Below are 11,353 nucleotides of genomic sequence, written 5' to 3' on the forward strand. Positions count from 1 at the left end.
AAGTGCCCATCAGCAGATGAGTGGATTAAAAAACTGAGTACATCTACACAATGGAATATTAAGTTTTACCATTTGCAACAGCATGAATTGAACTGGAGAGCATTACGATAAGTGAAATAAGCCAGTTGGAGAAAGATAAATATCACATGATCTCTCTCATATGTGGCATATAATGATCAACATAATTTGATGGATAAGAGTTGATCCAGAGACAAATGGCAGGGGAGTGACAGGGTTTAGAGAGCAACCAAAGGACTTGTATGCATGCATATTTGCATAACCAATGGACAGAGACACTGTGGCAGTTGAGGCTTGCCCAGGGTGGGAATGGCTGGGGAGGGGGGTGGTCAATGTAAAACTAGACAATAAATAAGAGGGAAGAAAAACATTAGATTTTTTCCACATTCCTTTATTATTAACATGATAGGAATTCTTCCTGAAATATTTCATCTATGCAACAACCAAAGTCCTTTAGCCATGTGGAAATATTCTTGGAAGAAAAAAATATATAAACAAATCTTTTTTTAAAGTAAAATAGGTTTTGGGTTGCTCTTGTCATTAGCTAAGAATTTTATTAAAGAATTTGTAGCCAGACTTGTTGAAAAACCTATAAACATCTTACAGAACTTTTTTTTTTTTTTTTTAAATGGAAAATCATGCTCAGTGGAAAGCTTTGGGGGTTTTTAATTCTCAGTGGAAAGGCTTTTGGGGTTTTTAATGCAGCCATTGATCTTCCCTTCTTGAAGTTTAAAACTACAAGCCCATCTGTCAAAGCCTACTGAAATGCAAACTGCCAAAGGTCCGGCCACAATCTTACAGCCTATGAAGATTTCAAAATACAGTCTATGTCCTCCCCGCAAAAATATTTTCTGATGAATAACATTTAAGGAGTTTAAAAAAAAATTTTTTTTTATACTAGTGACCCAAAGACTTTGAAAAACATCCTCAAGAAGCTACTACAGGAACTTCCAATTTAATGAATTTTAACAGCTGTTTCTGCTACCAGGCCTATAAGTGGAGTTTGATTTCCCCTGAGGCGATTCCATTAATTTGTTTTTATTATTTTAGGATAGCTAATATGCTGTAGCTGCCTGGGTTCTGACCCTAGGAATCATGTGGGTGACGTGGTAATCCTGTCCTCCTCAGTGCTCCGCTGAGAGCTCCTTCTAAAGACCACCCAGGTAGGTGGATAGGGCAAGAGCTAGCATGTCCCAGGTGTCAGTGGCGCCCCACGAGGTTGTCCCCACTCTTCACTCGGGAGCACAACATTCCTGCCAAGAACTAGGGAGTTCTCAGGAGCGCAGAACACTCAGCAGTTTTCTGAGGTGGTAGAGGAATTTTATTTCCGCTCAGCTTTTCAAGTGAAGACCAAACCATCCTTCAGGTGTTTAAGCCCTTACCTGTGGGAATGCACTTGCAATGGGAGGTCAGGAGAGCTGTTCTTCCAAGGCTGTGTGGCTTCAAGAGGACTCAGATGTGACTGCAGATTCTGCATCAGAAACTTAAGAATAATAGCTCACGCCCTTTCGATTTCTTGGGGCAGTTTTATATAAAAGATGTGGAAACAAAGGTGAACACTTAAAAAAAAAAAAAAAGAAAGAAATACTGCTATGCACTTATCAAAGGTTTTCTTTTAAATAATTTCTAAAACAATCTAATATCAAGCTTACCTAAAAACTTTGTGCCTTATACAACACTTCCCTCTCCATACAGAGAGGATGAGGTCTGGTTTCTTTTTTATAATTTAATTGCAAGAGGTTAATTTCAAAGGGAAAGAAATTAAGATATTTCCTTGAAGAATCTGAGCACGTTTGGTAACCAGGAATTCTCTGAGTAATGTATTTCTAATTTAATAATTCTAGTCCATTTAGAAGATATTTATATGATAGAATAAGGCATAGTATGGCCAGTTCAATTCTCTTAACCAAATTAATTTGTTAGCTTCTAACATAATTAAATTAACAATGATGCATTTGGAATGCTAATTAAAAGTTCAAATGGTTGAATTAGTTTATTTTACCATAAAAACATGGGCTTTGTATTTAAAATACATCATACATGAGAGTATGTAAGGAAAGAATCAAATTGTACAGTTTGGCAACTTGTGGTTTGTGTTGTGTTATGTCTCTATCACTAGTCATTACTTGGAATTGCCAGACTGAGAGCATCAAACTTTAGAAGCCGAGTCACTGAATTGAAAATGATTTCTCAATGAGCAAAACAATGCTATTATTTTCATTTTTATTCCCCTGTATGCAAACCTGACTAAATCTGTGATTGTTGTTGCTGATTTTTTGAATTGACAGGTCTGGAAAGATGTGGATGTGGCTAGAAACTTCTCAAAATATACTTGTTTTATAATTTTAAGAACTATATACCCATGGTAGAAAATGTGAACTATCTATAGCTGTGTCCATATTTTACTATTCAACAAAGCATGAAGAAAGTAATACAAAACAAGTGCTGGAGAGGATGTGGAGATAAAGAAAACCTCATGCACTATTGGTGGGAATGCAGACTGGTGCAGCCACTGTGGAGAACAGTATAGAGTTTCCTAAAAAAATTAAAAATGAAACTTCCATTTGACCCTGTAATCCCACTTCTGGGAATATATCCCAAGAAATCAGAAATATCAATCAAAAAGAATATATATATACACCTATGTTCATAGCAGCACAATTTACAATAGCTAAGATTTAGAAACAGCCTAAGTGCCCATCAGCAGATGAACAGATTACAAAACTAGGGTACATCTATACAATGGAATATTACACTGCTATAAAAAAGAAGGAATTATTACCATTTGCAACAGCATGGATAGACCTGGAGAGCATTATGCTAAGCAAAATAAGCCAGTCAGAGAAAGATAAATATCACATGATCTCACTCATATGTGGGGTATAATGAACAACATAAACTGATGAGCAAAAATAGATCCAGAGACTAAGAAACACTGGACAGTGCAACCTCAGAAAGAAGGCATGGGAAATGAGGGTGGGGGTTAGAGATCAACCAAAGGACTTGTATGCATACGTATTAGCATCACCAATAGACATGGACATGGAGGTGGCAGCTTGTCCTGGAAGGAGGAAGTGGCAGGTGGCAGGGGTGGGGGCATAAATTGGGGGAAAAGGAGGCATATGTAATACTTTAAATAATAAAAAAAAGTGAACTAGCAAAAACAAACAAATACGCAAGTAAAAAAACACCCAAACTATTCAGAGCTAACCATTTCTAACACCTTGGTATAATTGTTTTCTTTTTTTTTAATTATTATTAGATTTTCTATATTTTACTATTTAAAACGAGTTCTACTATGTGACCTGTATTTTTTCCTTGATATTAAACATTATTTATTGGGTCATCTAATAAATATTTAGAGGGTCTTCAATTATATGTTTTTTATAGCCACAAGATATTCAACATGGTCCATGTTTTGTTGACTTGTGATCAATAAAGGTGTAAAGTTGGGGCTTTTTTCTTTCTGTTGTATGTGCTGTCCTGATTCAGCTCAGTGGCCTATCTGAATCATCTCAGCTGAATTTCTAAAGACTCTAAAGTTTGAATAAGTAACAAAAATCTGGAAGTATTGTCATTGCCATTGAGTTTCTGGGACATTCTTTATGTTAATCTCTTTTAATTTAAAGAACTGCCAGCCATCATCACTGAATATGGAAAAACTCTATAGCACAATAAATAAATACCGTATGACAACCAACTCTCTTTTATACAAATTTAATAACCTTAGGTCATTATATATTTTATTGAAAATGATACAAAGTCATCATGTCCATGCTTTCCTTTATATTCACATAAATTCAACAAACATTTTAGAGACCGTATAACACCCGAGACACTGAGCAAGAGGATGAATATGACAAGGATGAATGAATATGACATGATTTCTACTCATGAATGGCTCATATTCTAGTTAGGGACCTAGTCATAAATATAATTGCCTAGTATTTACTTGGTGCTCTACTAGAGATATTAATAAAGTGCTGTGGCAACTTAGGGGAATTATTCAACAGAAATGAATTCTGATTGTGGACTGGGAAAAGCTCAGAGGGATCAGTATTTGTTTGTCTTAGAGCCCCCTAGACAGACACCCTGATACCATGATATGAGGATTTATGTGCAAGTGATTTATCCAGGAAGTGCTCCCAGGAGAAACTTGTAAGGAAGTGGAAGAAGTAGGTCAAGAAGGAAAAGGAGCCAAGCACAGGGTGAGATTTCAGGCACAGTCCAGCAGAAGGCAGCTTCAGTCTGATTCTACGGGGAATTCCGGACAGTGAGTTCTGACTCAGAGTGGCCTGAGTTGAAAAGAGCTAGGTTTTTGTACTCCTGCATCCAGGGGCTGAAGGCTGCCCTGGTGGTGGTGGTGGTGGGGAGGGAGTAAGGGCAGGACATAAGCTCCCAGGTTCTCTGCCGTCTATTACCCTTTCATGCACAATGGCTCCAGCAGATTGAGGACAATCCTCTGAAGAGAGTCATATGTACAGGCTCTTAGAAGCAAAAGCTGAGAGGCAAGCGGGGACACACAGGGCAGTAAAAGGAACCTGAGAGGCTCCAGGTGGAACCCTGATAATATTTACTACAGTGTTGGATATTGAAAGGAAATAAGAAGAGTTTTAACAGATTTGGAAATAGAAAAGGGCATTCTAGATTTGTGCTGTCCAACCATGTTAACCTCTAGTCACATATGGCTAATGGCTACTAACCTGGAACATGCAAATTTCCATCAATAGAAAAAGTTCTACTGAATCGTGCTGTATCTAGACTGAAAATAGTATCAATGAAATCATGGACGTGTGAAAGAGCAAGTAGTTCAGTGGGGCTCTAATGAAGGGAGATGGCTGGAATACGGGATGTGATCAAATTGTAAAAAGCTTTGGAATTGTTGATCCTTTGGTAGTAGTAGCATCTAAAACATGCCTGTTGTTCAATGGGAACTTACTATTTTCAGGACCCACATTGAAAACATACATAAAAATCTGGCAGTATCCATTTGTATCCACTATTGCCTTTATTTGTGCTGTTATCTGAAGACTATGCCTCTAATCTGGTCTTCTGGCCTCTCTTTGCCTTTGGCCCGTCTTCAGCCATTTCTCCAACACTAGTTCATTGCCTCTTCCCTCAGCTCCAGGCCTAAATATTCAACCCCAATTCAACAGAGTTTTGACTTCCTACTTAGCGTTTTGAATTTCCTACCTTCTCTTATCAACTACTTCACAGTTAGCCCTAATTGGACATATGAAGAATTTGTAAAGACAGTGGGTAGAGTGAGGCAAATTAAGTTAATGGATTCAGGAGTCCTGAGCATATTGAGTAGACTGTGGGAAGAGTCAATGGGTATAGAAAATGAAAGGAACAAAACAGAGGAAAGATCATTAATGGAATAAGAAAATTCTAGGGAACAAGTTTTAGGAAAATACTTCCTTGTTTTTCTGTGTGTGGAAAGAATATAGTCCCCATCAATATTGTCTGCTATAAAAGGGAGACCAAGGCTACTTACTAGTATGTTAAGACCTTGTTCTTTATACTTCCTATAAAGTAAAATCTTAACTCTATCCTCTTAACCTACATATTTTCTACATATACATTTATAAGAGAAGAAAATGACAGAACTACAAGCTTAAATCATGAATGTTTTATTTTAAATAAAAAATAATTGTGGTAAAATACATATAAAAGTTACCATCTTGAATTTTTAAGTGTACATATGGTTCAGTAGAGTTGAGTGAATTCACATTGTTGAGCAACACATCTCTGTAACTTTCTCATCTTGCAAAATGGAAACACTGTATCTATTAAACAGCAATTTTCCATCAACCCCCACCCCCACTATTGGCAATCACCATTTGCCTTTTTTTCCCTATGAATTTAATCTACAATAGATATCACTTATTAGTAAGAACCATACAGTATTTGCCGTTTTTTGACTGGGGCTTATTTCACTTAGCTTAGTGTACTCATGGTTTATCCATGTTGTTGTATGTAACAAGATTTCCTATTTTTTTTTTAAGGCCAGATAACATTCCATTGTTTGGATAAGCTAAATAATAGTTCACTGTATGTATATGGCACATTTTGTTTATTTAATCACCTGTCAACAGATACTTGGGTTGCTTCTATCTTCTAACTATAATGAATAATGCTGCTGTGTATATCAATCATATAATTTTTAAAAATAGATCTTTTAGAATTTTGGGAGGTAGGATTTCTTGTCAGAAATTTCCTCATTTATGTTCTATTTCTGGGGCCTACATTCATCCTGGTCACAGATTCAGAAGGCTATTCTTTAAGATATTTAATATTTTTACTCTGCTTTCAGGAACTATTATTTAAAAAAATAATCAACTATATCCAATAGGCTGTGATTTCTATAGCAGGGGAAACTAGTCTAATAGATTTTAACATGATTCTCAAGAAATAAACATTAAACTAGAAATTGATTTCGGTTATCCTTTTTATCTACCAGAATATTCACTCAATCTGAACATATTACGGTAAGTACTCCAATGCTTATTGACTCTATCACAACTATAAAGAATTGTACTTTAAAAGATGTGAAACCCCGTTTCAATCAACTGTTTAAACACTAAAAATGGCATCTGTGTGTGGTAATCTGGGTAGTATGTCCTCAGCCAGATGCAAGAACAACATGATTTCAAATAGGTCCTTTCAGGACTGATCTTCACCCCAATCCATGAGGCAAATCTTTTTAGAAAGATGAAGAATTCCTCAGCCAATTTAGCCAAGTTTCACCAACCATAATTTTCACTGTTATGAATGCCTTCTCTCAGATTTTTGTTCCTTTTTTTGGAATTTGTTAAATTGCATGGTGAGGACTTTTTTGCACCACACACTCATTCAGTCACAAACCAACTAAAACCTCGCAATGTGTCTGTGGAGCTGATAAACAAGTTCACAAAAAAGCACAGTAAATTACAGAATGTCTTGATTTTCCACGTTACAGCAGTCTCTTCAGTGGGGTAGGAGGAATGTGTGATATTAAATGAAATAGAAACTATCCAGGCATTGAAATGCCTCATCATTTGGGGGGGAAATAATTTAGTCAATCCTATTAATGCCATTAACTAAAAGTGATTCTCAGTAAAGCTTGATTCACAGTTTTATTTTCCCAGCCCTTTGTGGGTTGTCAAGGCATTCAATACCTGGCCTGTTAACTCACCCTTATTTTCTGCTCCATCAAAGAAAATACAATATGCTGTCATTCTACCTCTCTGTTTAAACTTCTCAATGTGAAAAGCAGCAGGGCTGCCTTCCTGGAGAAAGAGACGGTTGGTTTTATATTTTCTGTATCTCAGCACTCTTTAAAGAAAGGAGTAAGACTGCTAGGAGAGACCAAAATGTGAAAATCAGAACCTGCTGGCAAAGCTGTGATGATGGCCAGCTAGCGTGCATGGCTTCCTACCCTAAATGTGGTCCCTGCATGGGTAATATCTGTTCCCTTTCATTCCAGCTCCTTCCAGAGGGATATAATTTTGTCACATGGGCACTATCCACCAAACCAGCCTGAACAGACGATGAGTTGTATGATTGTGTACATGGGCAAGGGCCTTGGGAGGAATTTGAGGCTGTGGTACACAGTGACCCCAAATGGGGAGAGATTTCCTGGAAACTGAACTTCAGCCGAAACCCAGGAGTTTAAAAAAGGTAAGAAAGTAAATGTCAGTTCATACCACTGGAATAAGTTATTGACAGTGGATTAGGGGAAAAAAAATCATAGTAATTATCTACACATCCCTATCAAGTAGGTCTTTTTGTAGATTAATAATATTTCTTCTGAGTTTTTAAATGGTTTTTCAATGTTCATGTTCCTGATGTGAAAACATAATATATTTTTAAAAATCAGCAAAAACATAAAATATAAAAAGTGTGATTGTCTGTTCAGTTTATTTTCCTACCCTCCTTTTTCGGGTTCACAAATCTCAGGGGGAATTCTGTAAATGAATTTTTTCACATGACTCTTACTGGCTTGAGAACTGCAAAGGAAAGATATTTGCTAAAAGTAAAGCATATTCTCGCATTTCTCTCTCCCTTTCTCTACTCTGAAACTATTTAGTTGCTTTCAGGAAATAATTTCTTTGCTTCACTTTGGCCAATGCAATTTATGACTCCTGGCTTATATATCCTTAAAAAATTCTCCTGAGAATATCAGAAGAAAGTAGAGGAATAACTATTATACAATAGAAGCCTTTTGTCAAAAGAACTGGATTCAAGGTCTAGCTCAACTACTTAGAACTTTGTGACCTTCGGTAAATCTCTCTGCCTTTCTTTGCAATTTAAGGGTGGTGATATCTGTCTCACAAAGTTATTTTATGGGTTATATAAGATGAGGGATGAGAAGTAAATTGTGACCCACCACACGAGTGTAAGACTTTATCAATATAAGATGTAGATAGGTAAGCTCGAAAGAGACAAAACAAAAGAATTCCTATTTTGGACTTTCAACTATTGAACTGATATGATGAATGCATATATGAATTCCCTCTTAGGAGCCTCTAGATAGTATTGTCCCAGGCATGATTTTATTAACCACCTCTTTAATTCTGTGTGCTAGCTACCGTTCTCCCCTTATACAGATGTGGGAAAATTTCCATCTGGGTTACTCTGGTTATATTTCTACTAGGTGGTAGAATCAGGATTCAAACCTTGGTCTGCAGGAGTATATGACTTGATAACATGCCATTGTAACCACAGTTCAATGCTGACTCTCTTCTAGCTATTTATGATATAGATTGTGCTCCCATGAATTCTGTGAAATATCTTGGGAACTCCTGAGGCAGTCTAATGCTACCACCACAGGTTCTGAGGGCTAATGTTATGAGAGAGACTTATATAATTGTTAAGACTCAGATAGTAAGCATCAGATAGTAAGAGGCGGCTTGCTTTGAGTGCTTACTGTAAGCCAGACATAGCTCTAAATAATGCTTATGTATTGCTCATTTAATTCTTTAACCCAACAAGGTCATCTGTTCTTTAAAATTTTATGAATGAACTAACTGTAGTGCAAAGAGGCTAAGTGACCTGCTCAGAGCTTGAGAGGAAGAAGAGGAACTTGAACATGGGCAGTCTGGCTCCAGAGACCCATGTTCCTAACCTCTACTCTGTGTTTCTCATGGTCTGTGAGATGAAAGCATATCCACAGAGCACCTGGTTCACATTACTTGATCCTAAGCAGTTGCCTTCAATGTCAATGTCATTGTTTGCAGTCACTATTTAGATGTGTAGAGAACATCCACATGCAGTGTCTCCAGGGTCACAAGATGCTGTCTTACACAATATATGTATCATTTTCCCTAAGGCCCGAGCATATGTGAAAATAAATCATGTAGAAAATATGGCTGAAATAAATCAATCCTATTCCCTTGCCTTTTCTGCTTCGTAGGAAGCCATCTGAGAAGAGTGGAATACATGTGGCCTTTGGAGGGAGACCTGGTTACAAGCAGACAAGCAAACTAGCCAGGGCAGAGTGTGACCTTAGGCAGGTAGCTTTACATCTCTAAATCTTTGTTTTCTCATTCATAAAGTGAGAGATAAAGAGATAATTTTGTAAAAATGTCTTTCCTAGAGTAGATGCCTAATAAATACTGATTCCATTTTTGCTTCTATTGGCATGCATTTCAATCACCTAACCATTTTTACCTTCTTTAAAAAAACACACACACACACACAAAAAGCCCCCTAAACCTACCAATTTATCTGAATTTCTCAGATTATCTGATGCCTAAGAGAGTTTTTAGGGCATTCACTTGTTTTGTGATCTTTAAGAATCTAATGATATAAGCAGTCACAGATGGCATGTTAGGCTCTGAGGGTGGTCCCATGATGACACTTAAGGTTGTTCTGATCATCTCAATAATCAGTTAGGTTAGTTGACATGAATTATCTTTAGCTGTCAAAATCATTTGTTTAGATTAATATTCTAGGTCCTGGCCAATAGAGTCATAGTGATCAGGGACTCTTTATTTTCTTTCCTTTTTTTCTTCAAATAAATATAGGGTTATAAAGGAATAATTCTGGCTGCTGTTACTGGATACACCTTTTATTTGTTTGTCTGTTTTTAGATAAACTGATATTTCTCGGCAGAGAATTTCTCTCCAGATCTATGGAAAATGTGCTGAATGGGGAAGAAGTATTTTCTGAACAGGAGAGGCTACTGGAAGTTTGAAAAAAGAGATTCCAATAGTGATTTTTGCAAGAATACAGACATCACTATCTCTTTAAAGTAAATTTAGAAAATTCTGGAGAAAAGAATAGTCTAATATAATCTGGTCCATGACTTTCTGCTCAGAAAGGATTACAAGGACTATATCTGTGTTAGTTCTGGCAAAGTCAAGAAAATTTGTTTATGGAAAAGACCCCAAGGGAGCTAGATCATTTCTAGAGTGAGGAGGAAAGCAAAGTAAAATTGGAGAACTCTCATGCCCTACAACATGCAAAGATGAAAAGGAAATAAAATTTAAAAAACCAAAATGGTAGAGAAATTATTATACTAACAGAGATGAAAGAGAGAAAGAGGCCTGCAGCCAAAGAAGATGTGCTTTATGCTAAACCCATTTTGCCTAGCTACAGACCACTGAAATAAAAAGTCAGAGAATTTCTGCGCAGCCTAATGTTGACATTAAGGCTCTTATCTGGTAAAGTCAATTTACAAACATAGATAAAATTATGTAGAACTTAATCTACAGTCATAAACCAGATAAACTTTGAATATTAACAAACTGAATTAGAGTCAAGTAGAAACAGCAGGCTTCCTGGAACATAGGAAATGGCAGACACCCAGTTAAAGCCAGTGCAAAAATGAAAGCACTGTAAAGATCAAGAAGTGGCAAAACCTCGTCATCTTCCCAGACAACCACAAGGGGAAAATGTTGACACCTTGAAGCAAAACAGTAATTAGACCTCAATACAGTGAGAAATTGTGGTGATGAGAGCACAGTGGTACTTTTGAGAGTAGGATTGTCCATGATCTATGGTGGAGAATCCCAAAGAAACTATGTTTCTGCAAAAATAAATAAATTAATTAATTAAAAAAAGTTTTTATTAATTTTAGAGAGAGAGAAGAAGGGAGAAACACAAAAGAAATACCAATCAACTGCCTTCTACACACCCCCTACTGGGGATTGAGCCCAAAACCCAGGCATGTACCCTGACTGAAATTGAACTGACCACCTTTCCATATATGGGACAAGGCTCAACTAACTGAACCACATTGGCAAGGGCTGCAAAAATGTTTTTAAAGGGAAAATTAAATTGTTTATAATATTGACTTAGGTTTAATTTTGGAGCATGAGCATTTCTCCTTCAAAAGCATAAACATCTC

Source organism: Pipistrellus kuhlii, unplaced genomic scaffold, assembly GCF_014108245.1.
Source record: "Pipistrellus kuhlii isolate mPipKuh1 unplaced genomic scaffold, mPipKuh1.p scaffold_m20_p_1, whole genome shotgun sequence".
Taxonomy (NCBI): Eukaryota; Metazoa; Chordata; class Mammalia; order Chiroptera; family Vespertilionidae; genus Pipistrellus; species Pipistrellus kuhlii.